The 18950-nt window shown below is 43.1% G+C and overlaps 1 pseudogene; it reads right to left on the bottom strand.

Moving 5' to 3' along the window:
• Nucleotides 1-10985: 10985 nt before the first annotated feature.
• Nucleotides 10986-18733, bottom strand: LOC126471329 (uncharacterized; annotated as a pseudogene).
• Nucleotides 18734-18950: the final 217 nt, after the last annotated feature.

Raw genomic sequence — 18950 nt, forward strand, 5'->3', positions numbered from 1 at the left:
TCATTTGCAAGACAACTCGCAACCGTCGTATCATCTTCACACTTCACTCACATCACATGACGTTCTGTGGCACCAGCGATCGGCAGCTGCTGCAGAAGATCTCAGGTGATCATGCAAGAGGCACATCACCGCAAATGTTTAACTCGCCACAGACTTTGCATACGCATGTTAACTAAGGTTAGACAAATGTAAAATATATTGAAGATTGAATAGTTATCCTAAAGCACAGTGATTAGGCTTAATATATTCTGCTTTCGCTCAAAGACAGATCAATCTTGCACGTTATTGTTGTTTCCACATTATTAAAGCTAACGGCAAATCAAAATTACTTGACTGTTGAAATGCTAAATAGAACGTCACATCTTTCTTTGTTAGCAGTGGTAATGTTGTAGTCTGAAAATAATACTGTAAATACGTTCATTGACAAGAGTACAGGTCCACACATATGTAACAAAAACAGACCCTGACTGATACTATCCCATGTCCTACAATAGCAATCTCATAATAGACACTTCATGTTACCGTTTCCTCCGATCATTAATTTTGCACGAAAGTGCTCAATAGTTTCAATAATTGATAATAATTTTTACATCCGAAACTTTATCTAAGAAGATTCAGCAAAATTAAATGCACAACTTTATCCGACTGACAGGCCGTGTGGCAAACATCAGTCCTACTAACATATCCAAAACTCTCGTTAAATATCAATAGTTCACGTTAATCTACAAATTCATAACTCTATAGGGAAAAAAAAATGGCTCTGAGCACTATGAGACTTAACTTCTGAGGTCATCAGTCCCCTATAACTTAGAACTACTTAAATCTAACTAACCTAAGGACGTCACACATCCATGCCCGAGGCAGGATGCGAACCTGCGACCGTAGCGGTCGCGCGGTTCCAGACTGTAGCGCCTAGAACCGCTCGGCCACTACGGACGGCTCTATAGGGTGAAAGACGCGCTATTGACACACAGCAGTTTGCTCGAAACCACGGAAAGAATCTGAGTAGCTAAACAAGTGTCATTGTGATTCCATATTTGTAGCCATTTTAATGTAATTGTGGATGGGTGCGTGTATTACGTCAGGCTACCATAGACAAGCGCAGGAGGGAAGCTAGCAGCGTATAGGTTCGACGAAAGTATAGCTCAGTATTGAATTATTTCGGTGTAATTGCCACAAGCTACGCATTTTGAGAGATTCTTATTGACTGTGGCAGTAAGACGTCCTTCAAGTGTACTTTAGTGACATTCGAGCAGGCAGCAGCAGTATTGGAGGGCTATTTACGCAGGTTGTCAGGTATGATATCATTAATTTTGCACGAAAGTGCTCAATAGTTTCAATAATTGATAATAATTTTTACATCCGAAACTTTATTCAAGAAGATTCAGCAAAATTAAATGCACAACTTTATCCGACTGACAGGCCGTGTGGCAAACATCAGTCCTACTAACATATCCAAAACTCTCGTTAAATATCAATAGTAGGTTTATGGATGCAGATACATATTGCTTAGTGCATCTGTAAATAACAAACTGGGCAGATCTACTTGTTGATTTTTCAGATTATGTTTACCTTCATCAATTTATTGCGAAGCTGTAGATATTTCATAAATTTTAACAGTCATTTCATTAGACGTTCCAAGAATGTGATCTACAATATCCGCTATCAAGTTCTTCGTTTGCACGGTGTTCCTCGTTAGTGCCGTATATAACATACATGCATTCACCGTTCAGGTGTCGAAAAGGAATTCGGTTATGGTTTTGTGATACGATGGAATAATTTGCGGGAATGATGGAAACTTACTAGGTACTTTACCTGAAATTTATATCCACAAATTAGGTTTGCTGTGATTTGGCCAGACTTCGAACGCCAAGGTGAATAACTGATGATGCCACGGGCGCTTCTTTATCGCACACTCTCCACACAGAGCTGGGATTAGTTTGTAGTAACGGCATGCTGGTGGTTGCTCACTGATGGCGTCGATCACATACAGTATTTATAACAAGAGTTGGCTTTTAAAATGTAATGTAACGGAATATTAAGATGCATGCCGTACTAGCGTATATGTTCTACATAAACGCAAAGAGTAGTAACAAAAATCAGACCTAGAAACGTTTAATACTTCTCTAGAGCGTTAGAAAAATTCTGAAATCTTTCCTTCCTGAATGTTCCATTTTCAATTTTGTTAAGTTTTTTAAATGTATTGTGAGTAAATAGACAAACATAGCTCGCCTGGTTAACCGTGCGCTCTAACGCACTGCTTTCCTGGCAGGAAGGAGCGCCTGCTCCCCGGCACGAATCCGTCTGGCGGACTTGTGTCGAGGTCCGGTGAGCCGGCCAGTCTGTCAATGATTTTTAGGCGGTTTTCCATCTGCCCCGGCGAATGCGGGCTAGTTCCCGCGGTGGCCGAGCGGTTCTAGGCGCTTCAGTCCGGAACCGCGCGACTGCTGCGGTCGCAGGTTCGAATCCTGCCTCGGGCATGGATGTGTGTGCTGTCCTTAGGTTAGTTAGGTTTAAGTAGTTCTAAGTTCTAGGGGACAGATGACCTCAGATGTTAAGTTCCATAGTGCTCAGAGCCATTTGAACCATTTTGATCACCTTAGCAGTTAAGTCCCATAAGATTTCACACACATTTCAACATTTTTTTTCTTAAATGCGTCAGTATTCCACGGTGCCACAAAACTGACACTGAATTTCTTCTGGACACCTGAATGGTGTTATCACTGTTATGTGCGATACTAAAGGAAAAACCTATGCAAGACAAGAACTTGATGGCGAAAACACAGATCATGTAGCGGGTGGCTATAATTAAAATTTCCCTGTTTAACATGTTATTACACGGGAAGTAATTATAATACGAGTACGAAACCTGGTAACGTTAATGACCAGAGTATGGGTGCATGATTTCCATGCGTCAAAGCGCCACCGTCCAGTCCCAACTATAGTCAGCAGGTGCCGTGGTCAGTCATCGTTATTCGCAGTCTCACACACCTGACCAGTCGAAGTGCACTTGTTGACCTGTCAACATGAGCTTGGACAAAAGGAGCACGGCATTATTCGGGAAGCTGTATTACCAAAACAACAGTAATGCTGCATCTGTACTTCGAGAATATCGACACCTGAAAGGATTACGGAAGGGTCCTCTTTCTCCATCTGCTCTGCGGAGGATGATGAAGAAGTTCGAATGAACTGGAGAATTGGGCGTCATTCCGAGAAGAGGCCGACGACCGTTTGCACCACAGGTGATTGGTGAAATCGCTGTTGCTATGACAGATAGCGCTACGTGCTATTCCCGATCGTGAGGCAGTGCGCGTGATGTGTCACGACAGTTTGAACATCCCGTGGTCTACTGTCCGGAAGGTGCTTCGAACCATTCCCAAATTGTATCTATACAAGGTCCATATGATGCAGCAGCTCGCACCACAGGACGCACAACGACGTGTTGACTTCGCTCTCCACTTTCTCTCAAGGATCGAAATTGACAAGAGCTAACCCTGGACCATTCTATGGACAGACGAAGCACATTTTTCTCTGACAGGTGAGGTGAACACACAGAATTGTCGAGTGCGGCGATCTTCACTTGCAGTCAGTGTGCATGAAGTTCCTCTGTATGGTGAACGTGTCACCATATGATGTGGCTTCATGGCTGCGGTCATCATTGGCCCATTCTTCTTTGAACAGGTTGGCGCTCAAGTACCTAAGACGTGCAGTATGACTGGTCAGCGTTACTGCTATATGCTTTGCCAGCATGTCGTACCCGCGCTACTGGGGAGAGACGCATTGAACTCAACAGTTCTCATACAAGATGGGGCCCCATCCCACATCGCTCGTGAAGTTTACCTGCTTCTCCGAAACACATCTGAGAACGTCGAATTATCAGTCGATCGTTTCCAAATGCCTGGCCGGCACGATCACCTGATCTCATTCCCTGTGCTTTCTGGTTGTGGGATTACCTGAAGGACAGGGTTAACCAGGGGAACATTCACACATGTGCTGATCTGAAGTGCAACATGTCAAGAGAGGTAGCCAGCACGCCTACGGACATGCTTAGATCTGCTGTGCAAAGTGCAGTGCTACGCTTTCAGACTCTTCTGGACAATGATGGGCGCCATATTGAGTCCATTTTGTAGCAGTGATGGTAGCAGTATGTAATGGTATAATGTACAGTAGCAGCACATTAAAAGTGTTTCACGTGAATTGATTCTGCATTATTTCTCTTCCCCATGTCTTTGACATTAATGCTATGAAGTCTGGCACTCGTACGGTAGTTAGCTTCCGTGTTATAACGTGTAAAATAGGGGAAGTTTAATTATAACCTCACGGTACGTCGAATGAAAAATAATTCTTACAAGGAACTAGAAACCAGCATAGGTTACCCCACTCCCGTAGTCAACTGCCAGAGAGTATAGAATGCCATTCCCTGACTGGTTACAAAAGTGAAACGCGAAAGAAGTAGAAAAATACATAATCATAGTCTGCATTGACTTTCAATTGCACATGACACACAGAATACAAATATGAAATAAGGAAATTAAGTGACAGTCAGGCCTTCTCTCAAAAAATTGATAAAAACATAAATAAAAACAAATAATTGCTCAAACGGCACACAAAGACACTGTCTTTTTCAAACAATAAAGTAATTAAATGTGGACAACATTCAATTCTTCTCTCTGTATGAACTCTGTGGTCGTATTCCTCTGCGTGGGCTGATTTATAAAACGCTTCGCGAAACTCATAAAAATTCATGGTGGACATGTTTCATTTATAAGATCATGGAACAGTCAGCATTCATTACGCTTTATGTTCTCCTCGTGTCTCCATTCCGTACATAACTGCAGTCCAGCTGGTCAAACGACGTCTAAATGATAACCTTATAGCATTTACTAATGGGATTTTGATTGCGAAACTGGAGAGCGTGCTATCTGGCGCTGCCGTTACATATATTCCGCCTACTGAGGCGTGTGGTCAACAAACAGACGAGTATATCGTTATGCGCTGGTGGCGTCACGGGCCCTTCACGTTTTTATTTTACTGCAAGCAAAGCGTCGCGCCAAGATAACAAAGCAGTTTGATATAATGATTATGCACGACGTAAATTTGTATTCCACAGACAATAAAGGCCGAATAACAGCGACTTATTTATAATAACTGCGGTGTTTTGTATTTCCTACGATAACAGATTTTCCCCCAGCATTCACTTCTGTGTCACGTGAAATACATTTCAGATTCTGTTCAGTAATCTGTTTTAGGTTTCTCTACATTCAAATATGACGTAGGCTCTTATGTCATTTTCTTCTTAATATACTCCTCGTGGGACATCGACAACTATTCCTAAAATCTTTCGTAATGAATAAATCAGCTGCAAGTGTACTTATACAATCATTTGGTGATACGATGATCAGTTTCCGCTAGCAGTCTTAATTCTAGCTGTTTCACACTTGACTTCCGTTTTAATGCAAAGGAATACATACAATCAACAGTAAAGCAACCATTAAAACACGGCTTTCGAAACCGGCAAAACCCATAATTCTCCTTCGTCTCAGTTTTGTCGAGACGATACATAATATTCCGCTGTTTCAAATATTCAAATAAAATTTTGGAAAATTGACAATCCTAGTAGGGTTTATTTTATGCGCAGCTAGCATTAGTGTATTATTATACAGATTACGCATGTAAGGTGTGTGTATTAAACCAGGGACCTGGAAACTAAGGAGAGGCTTCGTCCCGCCATAGCCCTCAGTGGTTCACAACCACACAACAGGCCACAGCAGTCCAACCACTCCACCGCTGCCCCACACCGAACCCAGGGTTAGTTTGTGGTTCGGCCCCCAGTGCCCCCCCCCCCCCCCCCCCCCACATCCAACCCCTTCCACAGGCTGGCCGGCACACCGGACCTCGACACTAACCATCCGGACGGATTCTTGCCGGGGACTGGAACGCCTTCCTGCTCGGGAAGCAGCACGTTAGACCGCGTGGCCAGCCTAGAGGGCAGACCTGTAAGGTACGTGACACTTGCCCAAGATTTCTTATGTGGAAGTCAACTGATTCTCACACTATATGCTAAATTAACGCAAAAGAAAACTGCAGAAATTTAAGATAAATCACGTACGATTTTTATAGCCTACTGACCTACAATGTGTTCATGCGTATTTTGAAGAGCAAAAACCACAATTGGCAAGAGCACATCGAGATACGTTAGTAATAAAAAAAGTGAAGACCGTATTTTAAGACAAATGGAATTATCTCACATTTGAACTCATTAACTGACAATATACCGCTTCATTTGGGATGGTGTCTAAAGTTGAACCACAATATCTGCATACATTCACGTCCAACGTATCTACTCGTCCGGCCCACTTTTATTTGCCCCACCCTGTAGTAGGAGAAGCAAATGCCAGAATGAATCTTAAGGAAATTTAGTTCATCCACGCAGGAAGTGGCTTGCAAGACAATTGTTCGGCCAATTCTTGAGTATCGTTTATTAATATGGGATCCTTACCTGGTATGACTGACAAAAGAGATAGAGCAGACCACACGTAGAGCGGCGCGTTTCGTCACGGGATCGTTTAGTCGACGCAAGAGCGTTACAGAGATCCTCAACAAACTCCGGTGGCAGACGTTACAAGAGAGGCGCTGTGGATCATGGAGAGGCCTACTACTGAAGTTTCGAGAGATTACTTTCCGGGAAGAGTCGGACAACGTATTACTTCCTCGGGAAAAGACCATAACAAGAAAATTAGAGAAATATGAGCAAATGCAGAGGCTTATCGACAATCATTCTTTCCACACGTCAGTAGAAGAGGGAAGGAGGTATCAGTTAGTAATACTAGAAATATCCTCCGCCACACAGCCTTGTTGCTGCTAAAGGAACGTCAGTCCTTGCTGCTGGTCCCCGATAAATTGAGTGGGATGACACACAGCGTTAAAAGAAGCCAATACTCGTTCTCGGGTAGCAGCAGCAGATATGAAGGAGTTATTAGGTGCTTGGTGCACAATATGACGATCCTCCCTTGTGTTGTTGGTCCACCAAAAACCTGATGGCCAGTATGTTCCCTCATGTTCCCATGCAGTCCAACACAGGACCGCTGTCCGATCTGAATGCTCCTTAAATCTGGGTGTTGCACGATTCGAAAAGCAGACCGAATGGAGGCCCCCAGTCAAGCCCCTTTCGAACTCTGTCTCACACGATTACGTGGCATCCCCGCGTAATTCACAATAAACACACCTGGTGCTGTTGACGACCCTTATATACCCTACCAGCCCTGATAAGAAAACTAAATACAAACAGCACTAACGTACTGTAGTGGTCGCTCTACTTATCACAGAGAACTGCAACTCTAACCATTTACAGAGCTGCTCTTAGTTTGTACGTGTATGAAGTTAAACTGACATTTATCCATGTTCTTCCTGGGTCCTTCACATTTTTGTCAGGCACTAAGAAATCAGAAATATTGTCCTGAAAAGCGGAAATTGCATCTACTACGCTGTAAATAAGCCGTTTTTCCGCGGTTTACTTTCTTTCAAAAGCGCTGATGCATCACGGTATGCTGGAGAACTTCGTTGAAGTTTGGGAAGTACGACAGCGATGCTAACGGAAGTGAAGTTGTGAGAGACGATCCTGAATACTGCCTGGATATCTCAACCTGTAAGAGCTCTACTCATCAAATGCAGTCTCCTGAGATCGAGTCCCCGTCCGGCGCACAGTGTTAACGTGAAGCCGCTTCACACATATCAGTGACGAGAGCGTACCGTGACCGTGCCGTGACCTGTCCGTGACTGCAGCAGCTGTGATGCCGCAGTGACGCCTGTTTGCAGTCGACAGATTTTCTTCCGGATCCTGGCTTTGCACCTGAGCGGCCGGGATGGCGAAGTTTTCGAACGACGATCTTTCTCTTATTGTTGTGATTTTAGACGAAGAAGAGGAAAAACAAGTAAAAAAATGGAAAATAGAGCAACGGAAGGAGAATTTGCGACTCTGTACAGTGAACTGATGGACGACGGAGCAACGTTTTATGAATATTTCAGAATGTCAGAAAATTCATTCAACTTACTATTGAACAAATTGGAAGTTCATCTGAAAAGAGAAATACACATTGGAGAGAAGTCAGCACACCAAGAGAACGGCTCGCCGATTCCTTGAGGATTGTTAGCATATTTTATACACTGAACAACCAAAGAAAGTGGAACACCCACCTAATATCGTGTACGGCCCCCTCGAGCACGCAGAAGTGCCGCAACACGACGCGGCATGCACTCGACTAATGTCTGAAGTAGTGCTGGAGGCAACTGACACCATGAATCCTGCAGAGGTAGGTGTCCATAAATCCGTATGAGTACGATGGGATGGATATCTCTTATGAACAGCACGTTGCAAGGCATCCAAGATATGCTCAGTAATGTTCATGTCTGGGAAGTTTGGTAGCCAACGGAAGTGTTAAAACTCATATATTACAGGAGCCACTCTGTAACAATTCTGAACGTGTGGGGTGTCGTGTTGTCATGCTGGAATTGTCCAAGGCCGTCGGAATTCACAATGGACATGAATGGATGTAGGTGACCTGACAGGGTGCTTACATACGTGCCACCTACCACTGTCCTATCAGTGGTCCCATATCACTCCACACGCCCCACACCATCAAAGAGCCTCCACCAGCTAGAACAGTGGTGCAGTATCGTGCAGTCATCAAGGGTACACGAGAAGGCCTTCGGCTCCGAAAGCCCGTATCGATGATGTTTCGTTGAATGATTCGCACGCTGACACTTGTTGATGGCCCAGCATTGAAATCGGAAGCAGTTTTCCGAAGGGTTGCATTTCTGTCACGTTGAACGATTCTCTTCAGTCGTCGTTGGGCTCGTTCTTGCAGGACCTTTTTCCGGCCGCAGCTATGTCGGAGATTTAACGTTTTATCGGATTCCTGATATTCATGGCACACTCGTGAAGTGGTCATATGGAGAAATCCCCACTTCATCGCTACCTCGGAGATGCTGTGTCCCGTCACTCGTGCGCCGACTACAACACCACGTTCAAACTCATTTAAATCTTGATAACCAGCTATTGCAGTAGCAGTAACCGAACTATCAACTGCGCCAGACACTTGTTGTCTTATTAGGCGTTGCCAACAGCATCGCCGTATTCTACCTGTTTACGTATGTCTGTATTTGAACAGGCATGCCTATAACAGTTTCCTTGGCGCTTCAGTGTATATTTGGCTTGTTATACGCATGTTTTAATTAGCGATGGTGTATGAATGTTGATTTCAGATAATATACTACGGAACAAAATAGGAGCATAAAGAAATACAACTGATAATTAAATACGTGTATGTTTCTGAATCTATATGATTGAATAGAAGCAAGATAGGCAAAAGATTACTGTTTTGGGAGATATCACTATAGCTAAAACATTTTCTTATATCTAGGTGTATTCAGTGAATATTTCTCATGCACGAAATGCGCCTGTCATTGTGTTTCCTCCTTGCAATATACATTTCGTTATGTGTGATCCCCCCGTGCTCATATCGACTTTCTGAGTGACGTAATTATACGAGCTTTTCAAAAAAAGGTGTCGAATATTTTGAGAGGTGGTAGTACTCATCGAAACAACAAAAAATAAGCCGGCCGCGGTGGCCGTGCGGTTCTAGGCGCTGCAGTCCGGAACCGTGGGACTACTACGGTCGCAGGTTCGAATCCTGCCTCGGGCATGGATGTGTGTGATGTCCTTAGGTTAGTTAGGTTTAAGTAGTTCTAAGTTCTAGGGGACTGATGACCTAAGATGTTAAGTCCCATAGTGCTCAGAGCCATTTTTTTGAACAAAAAATAAGTCGCATAAACATTGGTCCGGAAACACATACTTTACGAGATGTACACGTTTTTGTAGGAAGGCGTGCGCTATGCCTGGTTGCAGATATTAGCACAGTCGTTGCAGTGGTACTCCGTAAAATGCGTCGGCAGGGTATTATGATGTCGTACACAATGTACTCTACCTACCATTACGTGCTCTGCAGTGAGTTTTGTGGTACGAGTCGTGTTGTAGGCTACTTTAGTTTCCGTTGTGTTTGTGTGCCTTATTGTACAGTACTGTCAACCCTGAGTACATATCATGGTGTTTTACCTTTTTCCAAACGCGGATCGCCAGCCGGAGTGGCCGTGCGGTTCTAGGCGCTATAGTCTAGAACCGAACGACCGCTACGGTCGCAGGTTCGAGTCCTGCCTCGGGCATGGATGTGTGTGATGTCCTTAGGTTAGTTAGGTTTAATTAGTTCTAAGTTCTAGGCGACTGATGACCTCAGAAGTTAAGTCGCATAGTGCTCAGAGCCATTTGAACCAAACGCTGATCCACTACGTGTTCACTGTTATTGCACTGTTTGTACGTGCAAATTGTGTAGTTCATTTATATTTTCTCGCTTCCGCCATTTTCTAGCAATGGAAGCACTACTTCAGACATTAGTCGAGTCCATGCCACGTCGCGTTGCGGCACTTCTGCGTACTCGCGGGGGCCCTACACGATATTAGGCAGGTATACCAGTTTCTTTGGTTCTTCAGTGTATGTTACCTAAGTAAGAGTATGCAAGAAATAAACCTCTCATCTACGTGTTAGTTTACGTTCGTGCAAAGCGTGTTGAAAACAAATTCATTTAGACATACAAATAAATCACGACTGCGGTGCTGCTACGGTCGCAGGTTCGAATCCTGCCTCGGGCATGGAAGTGTGTTATATCCTTAGGTTGGTTAGGTTTAAGTAGTTCCAAGTCTAGGGGACTGATGATCTCAGATGTTAAGTCCTTTAGTGCTTAGAGACATTTGAACCATTTGAATCACGACTGTGACATAAAACTGTAGATGTAACTAAATGTGAAAATATCGTTTAGCTTCGTTTTCATTCGGCAGGAGGATGAGAACACTGTTCCGATGAATAGGTGAGTGAAGCGGCCTGTTGTCCCTGGTCAGTAGACGATGCTGTCTGCGATTCATTCTTTGAAGTAGTCTCATGACAGATTCCTTCGAATTTTGCAATAAATCGTTGGGAGAATCTGACTGTTGGCTTTGACCAGTAGATGTAGTATTGTGACATTCATTCCCTGAGGTAGAGTGATGAGAGCTTCCGCAGGGAAAAGTAGTTCAGAGTACACTGTTATAGAATAATTTGCGAAGCGAGACGACTCCGTAATTTGTTGGTGGCTCATAAGCATTTTTCACTCATATTTTTGAATGGCAGCATATACCGGGTGATCAAAAGGTCAGTATAAATTTGAAAACTTAATAAACCACGGAATAATGTAGGTAGAGAGGTAAGAATTGACACACATGCTTGGAATGGCATGGGGTTTTATTAGAACCAAAATGCAGGATTGCGCTCCACCCCATATTGCTAGACGCGTGAAAGATCTCTTGCGCGCGTCGTTTGGTGATGATCGTGTGCTCAGCCGCCACTTTCGTCATGCTTGGCCTCCGAGGTCCCCAGACCTCAGTCCGTGCGATTATTGTCTTTGGGGTTACCTGAAGTCGCAAGTGTATCGTCATCGACCGACATCTCTAGGGATGCTGAAAGACAACATCCGACGCCAATGCCTCACCATAACTCCGGACATGCTTTACAGTGCTGTTCACAACATTATTCCTCGACTACAGCTATTGTTATGGAATGATGGTGGACATATTGAGCACTTGCTGTAAAAAACATCATCTTTCCTTTGTCTTACTTTGTTATGCTAATTATTGCTATTCTGATCAGAAGAAGCGCCATCTGTAGAACATTTTTTGAACTTTTGTATTTTTTTGGTTCTAATAAAACCCCATGTCATTCCAAGCATGTGTGTCAATTTGTACCTCTCTATCTACATTATTCCGTGATTTATTCAGTTTTCAAATTTATACTGGCTTTTTGATCACCCGGTATATTTGCTTTGCATAATGCCAGTCATATGGGGATAATTTTTTCGAAGCTGGAGCAATTCCACATGAAAAAGCGTCAACGGGGAATAGTGGTGGCGTTGAAGGGAAGCTCATACTTTCATTCCTTGTAATGAGATACTTCATAAAAGTAGCGACGATAGTTTTTGGGGGAGTGGCGTTTGATACGAGCAGATTTTTTGTGTTTCTTTCATGGGATAACATAATGAATAGAGCCTGTTGGTTTTTGATTTGTGTGATGTGACTTCGTGATTCTACATCTTCAGGTTTACTACCTTTTGTTGTATATTCTTGAGTGTGTTCTTCATTTTCACGCGATTTGCTTAATTGCCGCTAAGACGACCTGTGATATCTTTGTTCTTCCGTCATCGGTGTTAGCCGTGGTCTCCCTCTCCTCGCAGCATTTCTCCATACCCGTTAACTGCTCAGGATTTTTTAACGTTTCACATTTTTGCTCCGTTGGCCACTCGCAGTTTTAGTATTCTTTAAAGTCTTTCTGAAGTTGTGTGCAATATTTTGCAATCTAGCTTCACGCGACGGCCCTGCAACATGTAAAAAGTTATTTTAGCGACTGAGCTTTCTGTATTTTCAGTTTTTCGCTAAAATAGACCATACCCCTACAGTCCACTTTTTCAGATATTTAGCCACTGATGATGCGCTAAACAAGAATTCATTTAGGTATCACATCAGACATAGTGCGATTCACAAGATCGTACGAGGAACCTGCAGAATAAATTCAGGCAATATCATTGACGCCTACTCCGGCAGAAGAAATATGAAAGAACATTGCTGGTTTTTATGATATGTGGCATTTTTCCAAACTTTATAGGGGTTTTAGATGGGAAACACGATTCTATTCTGTTGCGTCCTGCCCAATCGTCGGTTATAGGGTGCCTAAAGAATACTGTGTTCTCGGAATGCTATACAACAATTCAAGCCAAATCACATTAATTGTTTTTATTACAAATAAGAAGATTGACAATACTTAACTTTGAATTTAGAATGCTGTCGCAAGGGATCAGTGACATGCAGACAATCAAAGTCCTTCGCTGTATACTAGGTCCATGCAAGTTGTTGATATGGATCACATGTCGCTGTTGTCGTAGTGCTCTTCTAGTACCGTGCCATTACTGTCCAGCCGAGGCTCGCAGGAGTGGCGCTTATATTCACTTCGTCTGGATGCCGCTCCTATTGTCGTGATGTCCTGGTCAGCGCGCTATTGGTTGACGTCGTCTCACCGCCTTCTTTGCTCTTGCGATCTTCGTCTTCGAGTCGGCGCTTGTCGATACGCCGAAACATTTTCAGACTACTTCGAACACCGGATCTGTATTCTTCTATTACACAAAGACATTCTCCATACTTCGTTGCTTCTTGTAGACTCTCAATGTAAACAACTCTGTAGCTGCTGATGTCGGGGTATATGCAAATGAAAATGTTACAGCTGTAGCTAATACTCTCAAACAACCATCTTTTACCTAGCTGTTTGTATTCACTGATGAAAAATGACGTATATACACGTAGGGTAGATGAAGCTAATTGAATAGAGTGGGTATACTAACAAATGTAAGCTTTTCCGCCTGTGCTGTGACGACAGCAAAGAGGAAACGCCGTTACGCGAACAATAGTTGTTGTCGGAACTCTTGCCTATCCAGTGAACACGCCTATTTAGTTTTCTAGCTTTAGAAATCTAATCAAGATTTATTTAAAGTGTAGAAGTTAAGTGACTTACAACTGGACATGGCACTGTTTGTAAAACTGACATGGTATTCACTAGGCATTTCCTGCAGTTTGTAAGAAATGAAAGCTGTGATAAAAGTTGAAGCGTGATACTGGGTCCTCCCTACGCCACGTTGGACACTGGTGCTGCCATTTGTTAGTGTATAGGGAAATTACTTCACAATAGCGTTTGAATGTACTTTGGTGCTAAATGGATTACTAAGAACGGGGTTTTAGGAACAGACAGTGAAAAACTGACTGAATCTCAGGTGGAGTGTATTTACGAAATATTTTCTATTTTGTAATGCTATTGTAATTTTTCCTTTATCTTCGTCTAGTGGTGAGGACCTATAAAAGGAAAGAAGGCAGAATGGAATGGGAGGAGGGCTTGATGAAGGAGGCGATTGAAGCAGCGATGAAAGGGACGTCACTATTCGAAGCCAGTAAAATTTACGTAGTGCCATTTAGGAGTTTGTCCCGACATTATCAAAAGGAAAAATATAACAGTGAGGATATCAGTAATCCTTTAGCACAAAAAATACGTATGTGGTAACCTTGCTGGACTTCTAGTTATTTTCTAAATATTTGGAAATCTCTCTTGCCAACAGAATAACATATCTGGGAAAAAGAGGGTTTGGACTGACAAGAAAATATGCTCGTATTGCAGCTTTCAAACTAGCTGTCAAGAACAACGTCAAATACCCCTCGAAAGACATAGTTGGAAAGGACTGGTGTGTTACATCCTGAAAACGAAACAATGTCTCGTTGAGGAAACCAGAGGGTCTCTCGAAAGCAAGAGCAGCCACAGTAAGCAGGCATCTTGTGAAACAGCACTTCGAACTTTTAAATGAGGTTCTTACAGATTTCTTCCTGCGTGCATAACCAACTCCTCTATGTATATAACATGTATTAAACCGGGTTACCACTCGACAATAGACCTGTGAAGGTCATTGCAGAGGTGAGAACGTTACTAACATAGCTTTTTGCGACGCAGCAGGTGCATATTTACCACCACTTACCTTCAAGGGCCAAAGACACAGTCAGAGCTGACAGTTAACTCATCCAATGGGTCTCTTTCATGCATGAGTGGAAGTGGATGGATCAATGAGGAAGTATTTCTGAAACGGCTCAAGCTTTTTCAGGAAAATGGAGTTCCAAGGAAAGTACTGCTAATTTTGGATGGGCATCTGTCACATTCTTCACTATCAACACTCGAATTCTGCCGGGATAATGAGATCGAAATGTTCTGTTTACCGGGACGCACTACTCATGTGCTACCGTCCGTGGACAGATGGGCTTTCAAGACTCTCAAAAGACATTACTTTGTGATGGAACAAAATGGCAGCAAAGAAATCCCAACACCAAAATGGACAAAGTTCATTTCATTGGGATATTCAGTGAAGCATTGATGTCAACTGGTCAGTTCGCTCACCTTTAAGTGGGTTTTCCTGTACGGAGCTCTACCCATTTAACCTAGATGCAATTGAGGATTGGAGGTTTGCTCCTTCTGAAGCTGCAAGAGCAAACACGGAAAAAACCACAGAGAATGAGAGAATGGTGCAACAATCGGTGACTCGTGAATGGATATCGCAGAAGACTCCACACGGGATATCCTTCCCTCTCAACAGAAAAATCTGAAAGAAAAAGCTCCAAGGCTGTCACACAACGCTCGTCACATAACATCATCAGAGAACATTCCTGTAGTGAGGGAAAAAGGAGTGTGGCCTACTGACGCAAAAATTAGCAAAAAAGAAACTTTCTGAACTTAATGTTGACGGGAAAAGAAGTTCCGGTACCAGTAAGAGAGCTTATGTTGGCCTATTAAAGAAGACAGCTAAAAAATTAAAAGAAAAGCTTTAGAAACCGATTCAGATAGCAGTGTCGACGACCTTGTTCCCTTAAATTATTCTGAAGATGAGGCGAAGGAATGGAAATGTGGATTCTGCCAAACTGCAGATGATTTACGAGAACAGAAAGATTTCACCAAGGCTACTTTCCATTAATGTGAAAATAATATCTTAAGTATTATTTTGTTTTTAGAGGTAATGAGTATTAAATAGAATGGCTCTGAGCACCATGGGACAGCTGAGGTCATCAGTCCCATAGAAATTAGAAATATTTAAACCTAACTAACCTAAGGACATCACACACATCTATGCCCGAGGCAGGATTCGAACCTGCGACCGTAGCGGTCGCGCGGTTCCAGACTGAAGCGTCTAGAACCACTCGGCCACAAGCCGGCCTATTAAATAGAAATTAATGTATTTTCAGCTAACTTCCCAAGTAATTTAATTGTGTGTCTGCCCATAATTTACGTTATTCAAACAGTCCCGACCACTATCCAAATGGTCCCACTGACATGTACTTTTGTCGAATCGGGAGAGTAAATCGAGTAACAGCATAACATAAATGTTTGACAATCGTGTACAACCACCTGTCATCAGGAGGATGGGTATACCCATAGAAAAAATACTATATACCTAAAACGAATATTTTGTTAGTAATTTTGAGGAAAAATTTGAAGTAAGTTGAAATTATTCTTATTTGTACTCTACGTACTTACCAGTTTGTTTTAATTTCTGCTCCTATCGTATTTCAGAGTGTGTTCTTCAGCTTTGTGTCCATGTACTTCGGATTTGGGAGGATCGTAGAACACAGGATAGTTGCGCACTTATCGAATAAGTTTTTCGTTATTCAAGTTTATGATGATAAACTACTGAAGAACAGCGCAACAACCTAACCGTGCCTCGTCGTGAAGTGAGAAAATATCGGCCAGAAGAATGCGACGATCATGGCACAGTGCCGGCGAGAGCACGGTTTGCTCTGTCACGCTGACGCTACGTGCGAATGTGAACACAGCCGTGTACATTCCTAGAACAATACTTTCACACACGTCGGCTGTCTAACCGGCGGGTCATGATACTGTCGCGTCACTGATACGTGTGAAGCGGCCTTTAGAAGCAAGCTTCAAAACAGCGCACACTCCACCATAAAGTGAAACATTCATTCCATTTGTTACCTTTGTTACGAACTGCCAGAAATACCGGCAGCGTAATTATATGTACATTGTTTAAATAAGCTTGTCCCACAATACCGAAAATATTTGGAGAGTCATAGTAACTACACAGCGTGAACCGAAACTCCACCAACTACATTTCGGAAATTTTTCAGGAATATTTTGGTATAAGGGCCTGTTGCTTCGTGTCGCTCGATACAAAGTACTATTACTTCGTTTGATTTCTTACCCTCATTTACCTATGTCTCTGAACTGCACTGAGACTATCTACACGACAGCAAAAATGTTGACACTGTGTACTGTGCATACTGTTTGGAAACAAACTTGTTCCACTCACGCCGGTCGGGGTGGCCGAGCGGTTCTAGGCGCTACAGTCTGGAACCGTGCGACCGCTACGGTCGCAGGTTCGAATCCTGCCTCGGGCATGTTATGTGTGATGTCCTTAGGTTAGTTAGGTTTAAGTAGTTCTAAGTTCTAGGGGACTGATGACCTTAGCAGTTAAGTCTCATAGTGCTCATAGCCATTTGAACCATTTTTGTTCCATTCACTCAGGGTATTTGCTGTTGACAACAGTAATGCTGATTTTACTCTTCGCCCTGGAACCTTTATTCCGTACGGTTCGGTTCTCTCTCGGGCTTGTTTTTTCCAGAAATATTAGCTGAACGTCAACAGTGGTACACATGGGAATGAATACGTTTAATGATGAAGAGTTGGCCGATGTGCAGCTCGTGTCTGTATACACTAAATATAATTTAAGACCGGCACTACGAGGCAGCGCTCATCTGTTCCCTCAGAGACTATACTGAGTCACAGTGTATTTGCATATGAAACTTTTGCAACCCGTCTTGGTGGAAAATGATAGGCTTTTTCAGTGCTGTGAACAGAGACAAAAGTAACTGTCGTAACGAACTGAATAAATCATAATTACATCATTACACTGTGCAAAAGATCACGGGTTCTTGATACCAAAATACTCAGAAAACGTCCCTGAAGAGTCTCAGAAATTTTTTCAATGTTGTTCGAGTTGATACTGCATAGAAAAAAAAATTCTGAACATGTAACCCTTTGCGTGTGAATCTCAGTCGATGTTGATCGTATCCTTTTGAAATGTTTACCTCCTTTTGAGACACGCCTATTTATCTATTATTTACGCTATGGAAAAGACAGAGTACGGAGGGAAGTTGTACAGTGGCACGTGGCTTGTGATCGCGCACGCAGGCCTTTGTGCATGCCGAGGCCGGGGTAATGGCTAGTTCCGGCCGAAGTCAGAGGGGCTAGAGCGCCAGTTAGCTCGTCAAAGCGCCAGCAGCTATCATAAGCGCCGGCGCGCCGCCACGGGCGACTGGCCCACTACACGCCAATTACATATATCCGCGCTGCGGCTGATAAGCGGATATCAGCCGCTGTGATCTGCGGTGCGCGTGAACTGTGACGCACCTGCTCGCTAATGCGCGCATGTATGCGCCTGCCCTGAGCGTTATTCAATTTCCGTCACAAATACGGCTACCTGTGACGTCCGGATACCGTGCAAATTCCTAGCGCCGACGCCGGCTTTCCCCACCTCCGTGAGATGCGAGCAACCTGCCATACACGCCGCAAAGCTGTTTTTCGTGTTATTTTAATGTGCTGGGTGCTGGGTGCAGAAAGTTTTGAAACTGATTCGGCATAAATTGTTTATCACTTTATACGTGTTTAAAAACAGCATTTTTAATTGTTTCTGCGGTACTTGGTCCAACTTACACACAAAACTACTGCCCGACGACTACACCAATTTTGCTTTAGATTTGGGAATTAAATTTTGCTAGGTATCAGTGATAAATTAGACCCCCCTATCGACAGGTTTATGTCAGAAATCGGCTGCGGATTATGTTTCCGTTAGTTAAATAACCAGCCCTCCCTGCCCTTTTTATTTATTTATTTATTGTTACACGGGTCATAGTGGTGCGACCGCAGCCAACTACTATGGACTCAAAATTGTCGCATGGAAATTCACACACAAGGAAATACACAACTGTCTGTATCGTACCACACTGTACTGTCGAAGTTCGCATACAAAGTTCTTTGGTAGTCGAACGGACGGTCGTTGGGCATTTTAGTGTGAAAACTCGAAGTTTCGGACTGGAGTGCGGATGCGTTTACGTATTGTCAGTGAGTTGTTTGTGTCAAGTGGAGATAGTCAGAATTTTGAGGAACACTCGTACGTGGCACACTAATTAATATGAAATATGAGATTGATGTAGACAATGAGTATAGTAGGCGAATCGTAATGAGAGGAAGAATATTAATCAGTAACACGAATGACAAGATA

This window comes from Schistocerca serialis, chromosome 3 (genome assembly GCF_023864345.2).
Source record: "Schistocerca serialis cubense isolate TAMUIC-IGC-003099 chromosome 3, iqSchSeri2.2, whole genome shotgun sequence".
NCBI lineage: Eukaryota > Metazoa > Arthropoda > Insecta > Orthoptera > Acrididae > Schistocerca > Schistocerca serialis.